Consider the following 13,910-nt stretch of genomic DNA (forward strand, 5'->3'; position numbering starts at 1 on the left):
CAGCCCAGGATCTTCTGTTCTAATATTTTGAGAGCTGTAACCAAGATTATAATGTGGCAGAACGTGGTAGGCACAGGTGGATGGTATTTTTAGATGCCTCATATCTTCATGCTGATAATTTAAATAGCAAAGAGAAAAAGGAGAGAGGCAATATATACATATATGTGTGTGTGTGTGTGTATGTATGTATATATATCTGAATAGATTGATATATTTACTTGTTCATTCTTACCACTGGCACACGTGTATGTGCGTAGACATGCATCTGTGGTTGCGTATGCATATGAGGCCAGAGTACAACCTTGAGTATCATTTGTCAGAGGCTATCTACTTTTTTTGAGACAGGTTTTCTCAGTGGGCTGGAACTTTTACATTTAGGCTGGAGTGGATGGTATGTGATCCCTGGTGTTCCACTGGTCTTTATCTCCCTAGTTCTTAGATTGTCTGCTTACATAACAGCCCCGTACTACTTTTCTTTTTCAATGTGGGTTCTGAGTTTGAACTCATGCTTGTGAGAAAGCACTTTACCAAGTGAACTGTCTTCCTAGCTCCTTGATTACACATTTAATTTTCCTAGGTACAAATGTTAATGATGGTGTTAAACAGCCCAATTTTCTTAGTATGTAAGGATTTTATTGCATAATGATAAAATGTACTTCCTGTCAACATCAGATCTGTATAGATTCCATCTACTATGCAGCAAAATAGGGAAAATCAGTCCCCAACAATGTAAGTAGATACATTGGATGCATGCAGAGATGGCTCTGGAAATGAGGAGTCACAATGCTGAAGGGCAATCACCACTATTATCACCTCCAGCCCACGGAGTAGCAGAGCACAAAGCAGGTGGTGGTGGTACCAGGCCCAGATAGGAGGTGCGCTGCCCTCACCAGGAGCTTAGCATCCTACTGCCGGGGGGCGAGGGGGGGAACCACAGCCGCCATCGGGGCATGAGGATGTCCGTGGGCTCCACAATGCAGCAGTGTATAAGAGTCTGAATCTGGCCTCAATGGCTACAATGGACACTACCTTCACAATTCACAAGTGGAAGCAGGAGCATCAACCTGTGGAGGAAGCAGAGCACCCAGGAGGCAGAATCTAGGGCAACTGGGTGGGCTCGTGGGGCAAGCACATGGTGGGTCTGCCCTGGAAGCATCATGTGATGTCTGGAATTTGCAGAGGTGGAAGAAGGGGCATCCTGCTACCAGACTTTCCAGGGGAGAGCCAGCTTCCTCTCCCTATCCATGTACCTGAAGAAATGAGGTGGGGGGGGGTGTCAAGGAAGCCACCCAGTGTTAGGCTACTATGCTGACCAGAAGAAAGGGAAAAACCCCTTGACAGAAGGACCAATGAGAAGAACTGGAACCAGATCCATCATTAGCATAATGGGAGGGAAGAGAGAAGTGGGTGACCCTATAAAAGCCGGATGCTAGAGTCCACTCAGATGGATTCTGAGCACTGAGGCTCCTCCATCCCTATGGGAAATTTTGCATATCAGTTTTCTCAGTGTCAGAGTTTCTGTCCATCCAATCCTTTGTCTGCCTTAATAAATGAATAGAAATAGGCCCCTTATTCATATAAAAATTGATTTAAATGTTCTTTCTGCTACTTGCTCCTTATGTATGTCCATTTCTTCCTTTGTCTGATATGGTAATTACACTCATTCAGATAATGAGATGATAAAAATGAGACAAGGTGTGTAAGAAATCTAGGGCTGCAGATAACCCTTTAATAGGCATCAAGACATACGAGTTATCTTTTTTACCTTCAAGATCACTCCAAATTTTTAGTCTTTGTAACCAGAAACAATTGCTGAACATGTATCTTGATGTTTTTATACAGACATGATGTGATGTGCTATTTCTTACAACAACCCAAATATTTTTGTTTCTACAAAGTAGAGAATTCAAAAAGCCATTAATTGCCTAAATGTTTGGAATACTGATCTTCTAGAGGGGAAAAAAATTAACTTTAAGCCAGGCATGGTGGAACATGCCTTTAATCCTAGCACTCAGTTAGGAGTTAGGAGGATCACCATGAGTTCGAGGCCACCCTGAGACTCCATAGTGAATTCCAGGTCAGCCTGGGCTAGAGTGAGACCCTACCTCAAAAAAAAAAAAAACAAACAAAAAAATAATAATTCAACTTTTCCTCTGCTGTAAAGATACATACTACAGCACCAAATCAGTAGTAGAATCATATGAGTTTATTTCTGGTGTAATAACCAGCCAGGTGAATATGTAGAGATATAAGCATTTCCTTGAGAGACTGACCAAGCTAGTACTTGGGTGCAGAGACAGAGAATTGTGTGGAGACACATATCTGTCCATAACAAATTATCAAAATTCAACACAAATTAGTTCACAAAAATATAGAGGCACCATTGAGCAGGAAACACAGCATCCTAGTCAGCCATTTTCTACTCAGGTGATCATAGCAGATCATCTGCATGGACAGAGCTATGTTCCCACGGTGCACTTGTGAGCATGTAGGTGGTAGGTGGGACAGCCTCCACAGCTACAAATAGCTCCTCAAAACAGAAGCCATTGCTTCTGAATTCCAAGAAGAAAACAGAAAAAATAATCTCAACCCTGAGAAAGCACAGGTGTCTTTTGAAAAGCAAGAAACAACCAAAGGTTGTGTATATGGAGGGTGAGTTTCCTCAAGGAGCATCAGCCATGGTGTAGTGATGCCTGTTTTCAGGCATCCAGAGATGCAGTGGTGAATAAACCTTGGCCTCTACCTTCTAATTTAATGATATGATAATAATAAAAGTGTTTTAGCAGTGGTTGCTATGCTGTCTTGATCACTTTGTTACAGCTTTTCAGCTGATACAGCAAGGGACTATCTATTTGAAGCAAAGAAACAGACTAAAAAGTTATGGGAAACTTCCCTGTCCAAGGAAGTTTAATGTAAAATGGTTGGGCCTTCCGTCTCTTTGCAGAGAGAAGCCCCAGCCAGGATCAGTATGTATGCTCCATTCCATTTATATTTTCTCATGCTAATCAACACACAGTGAAAGCTCAGTGAGCTCTGGCAAGAAGATAAATTTTACAAGCTGTTCATTGTAGACACAGTATTATGAGTTTTGTATTTTTTTTTAATTTATTTGAGAGCGACAGACAGAGAGAGTGAGAGAGAGAATGGGCACGCCAGGGCCTCCAGCCACTGCAAACAAACTCCAGACGCGTGTGCCCCCTTGTGCATCTGGCTAACGTGGGTCCTGGAGAATCGAGCCTCAAACCGGGGTCCTTAGGCTTCACAGGCAAGCGCTTAACTGCTAAGCCATCTCTCCAGCCCTAGTTCTGTATTTTATAGAGCCTAAGAACTACTTTGTGGAAGACTCTTAAACAATTAAAAGGAAGAAAGTAGCAAGAAAAATGTCCTATGTTGGACTAGAGAGATAGCTTAGCAGTTAAGGTACTTGCCGGAAAAGCCAAAGAACCCAGGTTCAATTCCCTGGTACCTATATAAAGCCAGATGTACAAGGTGGTACATGCATCTGGCGTTTATTTGCAGTGGCTACAAGCCCTTGTGGGCCCATTCTCTCTCTCTCTCTCAAATATAATATTATTTTAAAAAATTAAAATCTCCTATGTCAATTTCTTACTAAATTTTTAGCATCTCTCTAATTTCCATAATCTATATAAGTTAACTATAGTTCTACAACTCCTTATCTATAATTCCAGACTACAAAACTTCTAAACCAGTACACTTTGATTTTGCTACTGTTTAATAAACAACACTAAAATTGACTTGGCAGCAAAACCCATTTTGAGTATTTAGGATTTTGCTGCAAGAAAAAAGTCTATATAGTCATGACAGGGTACTGCAGTGCACACTGGGTGTTACCTCTGTACATCCTGAAAAATCCTAAACCTTTAAGTATATCTGGCCTCAATGATTTTTGTAAATTGAATTATAATGATCATCTCTTTTTATATGGTGTGGTAATAGATCATCTGATTGTTTTGTGTCTATGTGTGTGCAGATGTATGTATCCATGCACATGTATGAAGAGGCCAGAAGAGCATGTCAGGAGTCCTCCTGTGTCGTTCTTAAGTTTTGTTCCCTTGGCATGGAGTCTCTCAGTGAGCCTGAAGTTCACCATCTTTTGCTCAGAGTGGCTGATCTGTGAGCTCCAGAGATTTTCCTACCACAGTCTGCCTGAGGTCATAGGTGTGAATAGCCACACCTGGCTTTTTACATAGGTGATGAGAATTGAACTCAGGTCTTCAATTCTGTGCAGTATGTGATTTTACCTGTTGAGCTATCTGTCCAGACCCTTATATTTGTTTTGGGGATCATCTGGTAAAACATCTCAGCAATGAAGAAATTCAGGGCTAGCCAGTGTTTAAGAAGCAAAACAAATCAAAGAAAACTGTCAATTCTTCTAGGAACTTCATTGCATTTCAAAGAGCAGTTGAATCGCATTATGCATAGATAAGTAAAAATTAACCCCTCATCATCTGGGGAAAATATGGATGGATAAAAATGGCACTCTTATGAAACAACTAAGTATGTTCCTTGTATCTGTACTGGCATACTGCCATGTGGTGAATTAGAAAAGCTTATATTTGTAGTTTTAATTTACAAAGAGAAACCAGTTGCTGCTTCTATAAGTTATATCTGACAGATAGTTGTAAGAGCTTTGATAATAACCAATTAGCTTCAAGAATAACTTATTTTATATTTGCTGTTGCTATAGGTTAAGATTATTTATTTTCTTTGTACAAGCACTCTATATTCTATAATTCTCTATAGAAATTTGCCTAGTTTTAGCCTGTGTCTTATGAGGTAAGTAGTATGTCCTCAAAGTTGTCTCAAACTTGTAGAAAATCTATAATCCAATTATAATTAAGAAAAACTTGTCACCACATGCCTCACTAATATATGGAAACACTGCCAAGCCTAATTAATCCCTGTGAGACTAACTTCAAATAAGAAGGAAGTTAAAGCATCACTCTATGGTCCTATCTGCTCTTACCTTATACTTTTAGCCACTATAACTTGGTCCCCAATGCAAATGAAAAATATAGCCTTCCATTTGCACTTGAAGTAGGATAACTTATGGATAGATATCACTATTTTCCCATTTCACTGAGGCCAGAAATTATATTAACCATTTAAAGGCATGTATAACCACAAAGCCTAAGAAAAACAACTAAATAAATAAAAATTTTAAAATGTATATATTTGGCAACACTTAGATCTGGAAGTCTCCAACAAGTCCTAACATTTCAAAGAAAAAAATGACATTCATCAGAATTCCTGGCTGATATGCACAAACAAAGCTCCTTGGTTTGAAACTCCTGAGCTGTTCTCTGGCCTGATTGTTTATATCTTTCATGACTCTCTGTATCTTGTATCCAGATGCTTATAATTCAATATAATTATTAATACATAGAGCTGATATTTATTGAACTTTTAACACATGTCAGCCATGGAACATATATTGTCTTCATACCTTTTGGCCCAATGCCAATGATTCACCTTCCCAGTCAAGCACCTGGTATGTGGTAAGTACAGTATCAGGTTTCCTTACTTGTTTCATCATATCCACTAATATTTGACTTGTCTCATCTCAACATCTTCATTTGGCATACTGTGATGGTTTGAATGTGTGGCCCCAAAAACTCAGGCTAACAGTTTGAGTGTCTAGTGGGCAGGTCCTTACTGGGGAGATGTGTGTATCATTGGGAGCAGATTTGGTACTCCAATCCCAAGATCTGTTCAGAGCCAGGTTGAATTCTGGATCTTCTTGGTGCTGTTTTGTGGTGTTGGCTGTTGATGATGTCTCACTGCTTGGATCTGTGAAAGCGAGCCAGCTTCTTCCACCATTGATGGTGTTTCCCTGGAATTTTTAAGCCTGAAATAAACCTTTTCCTCCTATAAACTGCTTGTGGTGGGGTGTTTGTCCCAGCAACAAACTGCAACACATACCAAACATTTATGGAATTTCATGCCTGCTCAATCCCAATGGTGCACAGAAGACGATGGAAATAATGGATTTGAAGAGAAGCCTGTGGCATGGAGAGAGTAGGAAGCCAGGATCAAGACGCTTCAGACTGTGGTGCTTGTCTGCTGTCTAGAGGTAAAATGAGATGGTTGCATGGCTGAAAGGAAGTGCCTCATAGAATCTTTTGGCTAGGCCATAAGAGGAGTACTTCCTTAGGCAAAAATGATGCAGGGCCAGAAGCTCCATGTGCCTCAGTTACTGGTGAGGTTTATCTTGAAGAGAACAAAGCTTCAACCTGAATATTGAAGAGGAACCCACAGTATAGCAACTTCAGACTGTCCTTATAAGATCATGTGGCTACTTCTCTTGGGCCATTTCTGTGGCTGATGCAAATACTTATACCAGAGTGTGATTTGTCTTAAAAGGGAAAATATTCAAGAATTCTTGAAGTTTACCTTTAAAGATCCATTTCTCTTACCTCAATTTTCAGCCTTAAAAGCTTTGTCTTTATGAGTTTTTCAAAGCAAGTGTCCCTGGAAAATGAAAGAGCTGAAGTTTATTGTATAATAACTGGTCAGTCTCTCAGCTGTTTTCTATTAATATAACAAAGTATGCAAGTCTGAGTAATTTATAAAGAATAGAAGTTAACATGACTCTTATTTCTGGAGTCAAGAAGGGCTCAATGCATAGTGCCAGAAACTGTTCTATATCTGGAACAACTTTCTAGCTGCATCAGAACATAAAAGAGGGCATCAAATGGCATGGCAAAATAAGTGTGTTTCTGTGGGTCTCTCTTCCTCTTTTATAAAGTCACTAATTCCATCACAATGCCCTTGCCCCCAGAACCTCATCTAATCATAATTACCTCCCAAAGTCCCACCTCCAAATACCATAAGCCTCTGATTTTAATAATTTATCTTCTAGACTGGAGAGATGGATCAGCAGTTAAGGTACTGCTTGCAAAGTCTAAGGACCAAGGTTCATTTTCCCAACATCCATGTAAAGCAGATGCACAAGGTGGTACATGCATCTGGAGTTCATTTGCAGTGGGTAGAGGTGCTGGCATGACCCTTCTCTCTCTCTCTCTCTCTCTCTCTCTCTCTCTCTCTCTCTCTCTCTGCATAAATGAATAAAATATTTTTTTAGAGAATTAAACTTCCAACACATGAAATTCTAGGAAATACATTCAATTCATATCACAAGAGACAGATGAAAGCATGCTAAGAGTAAAAAAAAAAATGGGGCTCAAGTTTACCTGAACTGGAGGAGAGTGAGAAATTCTGGGAGAGGTATAGAAGGAAGAATAATAAACCCATTACACAGCACTTTGATGCAACCTTGCCACAGTTGGGCTATGCTCAAATCGTGTCCCTAATAAGTTAATGAAGAATCTATTGAAGGTAGTTTTGCTTATATTTGTAAAAACTTAAAATTAATAACACACACATACAACTTTGACTTTAGATATCTAGATGCTGTATCCTACTTTCATCCAGAAAGGCTTATTGCATTTTCTTCCTCATTATAGGAAACTTATTATTTAAGTGGGTTCTTATGCCTGATACTAACATTGTAATGAAGCTAAACATGATAGTTTGCATGATAGATGAACAATATATCAAAGGTATCCCAGCATTTCCTTCCTCCCTAAAGTCTGTTACACAAGTAAAGATAACAAGCATTTCTAAGTAAACACTGGGCATTTAAGGAGCTGCTAAGGGGACAATGTTATTTAATGCAGTGCCACAAAAGCATCCTCAATGTGCAAGGTAATTAGGCATTTCTCCTACTGTCCCCCAGGAGTCTATGTACTGTATCTTCATGGCTTTCTTAGAATTACCATCCTCATGTTTGTAGTGGTTTGAATGAGAGGTGCCCCATGGCCTCACATGTTTTCCATACTTGGCGCTAAGGTCAAGCCTTGCTGGAAGTGATGTGTGGCTGGGGGCAGACTTTGGGGTGTTATGGCCTAGCTTCCCCCTTGCCAGAGCTCAGCTCACTCTCTTGTTGCTTCCTGCTAGCTCCTGTGGAAAGATGTGACGCCCAGCCTCTGCTCTGCCACGACATGATGAAACTGCCCTTCAAGACTATAGGCCCAGAACTGGAGACCTACATTGCTTAGTGGTTAACACAATTGCTTGTGAAGCCAAAGGATTCAGGTCAATTCCCCAGGATCCATGTAAGCCAGATGCATAAGGTGGCACATGCATCTGGAGTTCATTTCTCTCTCTCCCAAAAGAAATAAAATACATTTTAAAAAATTAAAAAGACTATAGGCCAAAATAAACCCATTCTTTCTATATGCTATTTGTGGTCAGATGTTTTTTTTTTTTTTTTTTTTTTTTTTTTTTTTCCCAACAATGAGAAGGTTACTGCGGCAATTTCATTACAAGTAGTTGCTCAAAAGTAAAGTAGCTGACAGAGGGGTCACACATTGAAATGGGAAATTCCAAGGGTTCTGTGACATGGCAGGATGCTACAATAGAATGACCATCATTCTTTGTGATACACACACCCTTCCTTGCTGCTCTTTGGTGAAGCCCTTTAGTAGCCAGAGCAGAGTGGTTCATACTAGACAGAACAGAGTAGGTTCAGTTAAGTTTTCATAAATGGTTCTCCCCTCTCTATCCCCAAAACTCTAGTTGACCAGTGAACACAGACTCAGCTTGTGCTGGAATGAAAACTGGACCCAGTGTTCCCCTTTCATAGATTTGAGGAAACAGGCACCGAGAGACTGATAGACTTCCCTGAATTCTCCCTATGAGCTAATGGTCAAGCCCATCACCCAAATTAATATCTTCTCCCCCATGACGACCAGAAAATACTCTTCAGCACTGGATAGAAACACAGATTTTCCCGACTTTCTCTCCTTGCCCGCGTACCTGCCATGGACCAGGCTGAGGAGTCGACCTCGGGCGACAAAGGCGAAGAGGCGGGGGGAATCCGGAGAGACGACCGCTGCTCCTGGGGACCCGGCGACCACGACGAGGAGGGGATCCCGGAGGGGATCGCGGAGGAGACGGACAGGGATGGAGATGCGGACGCGAGGGAAGTGGCGGTCGAGGAAGGCGAGCTCAAGAGTCAGGATGTCTCGGATTTAACAGCAGCTGAAAGGGAAGACACATCACTACTTACTCCTGCAGCAAAAAAACTGAAAATCGATACCAAAGAAAAGAAGGAGAAGAAACAGAAAGTGGATGAAGACGAGATTCAGAAGATGCAAATCCTGGTTTCTTCCTTTTCCGAGCAGCAGCTGAACCGTTCCAAGGCTGCCATTAAAAGGCTGATCCAGTCCATCACCGGCACCTCCCGTGTCCCAGAATGTGGTGCTTGCCATGTCTGGTATTTCCAAGGTTTTCGTCAGGGAGGTGGTGGAAGAAGCCCTAGATGTGTGTGAGAAGTGGGGAGAGATGCCACCGTTGCAGCCCAAACACATGAGGGAGGCTGTCCGGAGGTTGAAGTCGGAAGGGCAAATCCCCAACTCAAAGCACAAAAAAAAAAAAAAAAAATCATCTTCTTCTATTCCCGCACCTCCGAAGGACGGTTTCACATGGAGCCTAGAATTGCTGAGACTTAGCTTGTTTCTTATCTCTGGTTTCAAGTGGAAGAAACAGCCAGAAACTATTACTAGTGATAGTCTACCGGGACAGACGCAGTGGTAACAGTAGTGGAATAAACGGTCCTGTGGACCTTGGCAAGTGATCATTCAAAAAAAAAAAAAAAAAAAAAATGAAGAAAAGAAACACAGATTTTTCTATTCCAGCCCAATCACTAATGTTGCAAGGCCTTTTCTGAGATAATGAAGATTATCATGGAAGTCTTCAACATACAGGATTACATAGCTGTTGCCATGACAAAGGAGCAAAATCTAAGCCTCTGATTAAAATAAATACTTTTGTATGAAATAATCAAGATCCCTATCAGAGATTCTTCATGGTCTCAGTTTTTTCCACTGTCCATCGTTCCCAAACCTGGAGCTCAGAGCTGGGAATACATTCTTTGTTGTTAACATAATAACAGAATTTAGTTTGTTCCATTAGTTTCTTATGTTTTTCAATAACATAAATCTTTAATCATTATGAATATTTACAATTTTTGAGTTCAGTGATAAAAAGTGGACTGGTAGAGAATAAGGGTTTAAGATACCTTTGCTTCTTTTAGGATATAAGGTTTACCTTACAACACTAATCATTTTTAGGGCTTAGTTCAGCACAGAACAAAGAAAGCCAATCTAAATTATGAAATAAGGAAGTCAAGTTATTAATGAAATATGTGGTACCCCAGAGATATTCATTTTAGCATAGATTTTGATAAATCTTTACTTAAAAGCCATAACTTTTCTGAGAGCTTCAAAGACTATTATTTATTTAAGTCTCCTCAAGAAAAAAAAAAATCAGAAATTATGCTGGCTGTCTCAGAAATTGAGTTGGAATCCAGATGATGCTTCCCTCCCATTTAATTACTCATTTTTAGCACTAGGAAGCTTTCTTTGAAGCATGCCTTTACTGTCATAGTTTTCTAGTCTTTGCCCCTCATTGCTTCATGAGACTGGAACTGCTATTTCTCCAGAAATATTTAGAAATACCTTATTTTGTGTTTCAAGCATCTTCTGAAAAAAGGCAGCAGAGAAAGGATGTCTGTCCTCTCATCCAGCGTGAGACAGCTGAGCTAGTGCCCTTCATATGCTCACTGTGGAAATGAAGAATTTGCACGCAGTTCTCCCTTCTTGCTGGTTGCATATAGAATTTAGAGACTGTTTTTCCTGCTCCTAAATTCTGATTTCCTGTTGAAGAGACTGTATGTTAGTGGCATATATGATGCCACAATAATGTTTCATTTTATAACTAATAGCATTCTATAGTAAATGAAATATGGTATTCTGACATTTTCAAAGCCCTGTAAGAACAACTTCCTGGATACTTATTATTTTGTGTACTCTGTTGGGGAGGGGCACACATGTGTGTGCAGGTGCACATGTGTGCACGTCTGTGTGGATGCTAGAGAAAAGCTTTGGATATCATTCCTCAGGTCTCAGGTGCCATGTACCTTTGTTTGAGATAGGCTCTCTCACTGGCCTGAAGCTCACCAATTAGAGTAGACTAGCTGGCCAGCAAGTCCCGGGGACCTGTCTGTGTCTGCCTTCTGGCACTGGGGTTATAAGTGCACCCCAGAATACCCAGCTTTTCTCACGTGGATTTTTCAAGTCAATCTCCTTTCCTCATGCTTGTGAGATAAGCACCTTGCCAATTGATCTATTTACCCAGCCCTCTTCTATTTACTATTTTAAGGAAGTTCATCATTCCCAGAACTTTTATTTTTGTGAATAGAAAATTAGTGAATTATATTGATATTCTATTCATAAGTGAGCCATAAAACCAAATTAAGTTAAAAAATTGTTAGTGCTCATATATATAATATACATTTTCCATACACTATGATGCATGAAAATGAGAATAATTGTTTAAAAATAATTTTCCTTTCTGTCTCAAAATTTGTTTAGATCACTGAAAAAGGAAAACTTGTTTTTTGAAAATGAAAACATTCAACATGGTATTTTAAAAATTTACTTGTCTGTAACAAATTCAGTAACTTGGACATATTAATAACATATCATATAACTGTGATTAGAACAGCAGTCTCCTGACACCTTTGCTGACTGGGAGTACATTATAAGAGACTTTTGCCCTTAGAATAGCATTTACTTCAACTCTGCCTTATATCTGTTCTGTGAGCTTAAAAAAAAAATGCTTTTTAACAAATGTGTGCTCAATGTGATATAAAAGTTGTTGAGAAACAACTTGGTGATATTTTATTTTCAAAATCAACAAATGTAAATTAAGTCCAATTTATGTAGCAATATAGCTCTGTGCAACTTACGTTGAAAAAAGAATGTGCCATTTGCTTCTGTTATACTCCAAAGAATTGCAGGCGAGCAACTGAGAAAACAGTATGTGAGGAGTGATAACAATTACTAATTTTGAAGTGTTAACACACTTTCTTGCCCTACTGCCTGCCAAGGAGTTCCATATTTTACAGTGCATATCTGTCTACTGCCACCGCTGCCTAGGCACATAGGATGGTGGTATATTTGTACCAGACTCTCCTACCTTGTCATTGTAAAATGAAGCAAAAACAGAAAAGCTGTGCTAATCAAGTAATGAGCCTCGTGATTATAAAGTAGCACTCATGAAGCAGCCCCCTGATCCAGATACCAAATGTACCAGTGACACCCAAGAGCTTCTTTTCCACATACCGTGTGTCACAGTTACAATCCAGCATTCTCTGGAACATACCAGTAGACTACTGATCCTTCTGGTCACCAATTCCTCGCATTTTACTGTGGCTTTATCTCGCAGATGGTTGTTAACTATAGAAGCTAGAGTTACAACTTACTTAATTTGCATGCTACCTCACAGGCCATTTTATTTTTTTGAATTGGCCAGCTACAGATCAGCTGAATTATGTTCACAATTCAAGTATTACTAACTCCCTAAGCAGGGCATAATTCATCATGTTCCTCTCAACTCTGTTTTAGCTGCAGATTCTCGCCAGAGTTCAGTTTCTTTGATGACTGTGCCTGGGGCAGTAGTGTTCTTTCTTTGGGGGATCACATAGTATTTGGTCATCTCTGTTTGGATATTGGCAACTTTTGACACTAGAAGCCTCAATCAAGGTGAGCAAACTCCAGCCACTGGCACAGCACTGCTAATCATCTACTTAGTATGGTCTACAAACATAGCCAGACCTTATTTTTTTTTTTAAATCTGAGAAGGTTTCAAGCCTGTTTGCTTACTCCAATGGCAGGATATGTGGCCCAAATTCACAACACCTAAACTGTGTACTCTTTAAGATATGTGCCTTACTTCCATAAACATCTTTCTCTGCTTAGAACCTAGTTCACCAGTCTGTTAAAGCCTCTAGTTATTTTGGTTGTCTATAGATCACCCTCTAATGGATCCCTAAGAATGGTTCATAGTAACATTATTTGAGTTCTACACAACTGACAACTTGAGGGAACAGAAGAAAGAGGCATTTCCACCTTAAAAAATCATGTTTTCAGGTGGCTTACCAGCTAAAGTGCTTGCCTGTGAAGCCTAAAGAGCCCATGCTTGACTCTCCCAATCCCATGTAAGCCAGACACACAAGGTGATGCAAGTGCAAGGCTGCAAATGAGCACATGCATCTGAAGTTTAGTTGCAGTGGATGGAGCCCTGGTGTAACAATTGTCTCTCTCATAAAATAATTAAGAAAAGAAAAACAAGGGCTGGGAGAATTGCTTAGTAGCTAAGGCGTTTGCCTGTGAAGCCTAAGGACCCTGGTTTGATTCCCCAGGATCCACATAAGCCAGATGCAGAAGGTGGCACATGCGTCTGGAGTTTGTTTGCAGTGGCTAGAGGGCCTGGTACACCCATTCTGTATTTCTCTCTGCCTTCTTTCTCTCTCTCTCTCTCTCTCTCTCTCTCTCTCTCTCTCTCTCTATGTCTCTTAAGTAAATAAAAACATTACTAAAATATTTAAAGAAAAAAATTAAAATTAATTTTCTGATATAAAATCTTGGATCCGCCGGGCATGGTGGCGCACGCCTTTAATCCCAGCACTCGGGAGGCAGAGGTAGGAGGATAGCCATGAGTTCGAGGCCACCCTGAGACTCTATAGTGAATTCCAGGTCAGCCTGGGCTAGAGTGAAACCCTACCTCGAAAAACCAAAAAAAAAAAATCTTGGATCCATTTTAATTTTAAAAGCATAAAGGTATATTCTTTCTGACATACAAGTGTTGCTTTGAGAAAATTTCGTGATTATCTACTGTTTGTTTTGCTTTGTACTTTATCTCATAAGTTATATGTCTCTATGTCTGAATACACAAAGAAGTTTTGCTTTGGGGTGTGTGTGTGTGTGTGTGTGTGTGTGTGTGTGTGTGTGTGTGTGTGACAGAATCTTGCTATGATCTAC

General features: G+C 40.1%; 1 protein-coding gene and 1 pseudogene across 1 annotated transcript in view; both read left to right on the forward strand.

Moving 5' to 3' along the window:
- Necab1 (N-terminal EF-hand calcium binding protein 1) overlaps positions 1–13,910 on the forward strand; it is a 165,603-nt gene that overhangs the window by 101,997 nt on the left and 49,696 nt on the right. The gene's annotated exons all lie outside the window — the stretch shown is intronic.
- LOC105943921 lies at positions 8,847–9,621 on the forward strand (annotated as a pseudogene).

This window comes from Jaculus jaculus, chromosome 2 (assembly GCF_020740685.1).
Source record: "Jaculus jaculus isolate mJacJac1 chromosome 2, mJacJac1.mat.Y.cur, whole genome shotgun sequence".
Lineage (NCBI taxonomy): Eukaryota > Metazoa > Chordata > Mammalia > Rodentia > Dipodidae > Jaculus > Jaculus jaculus.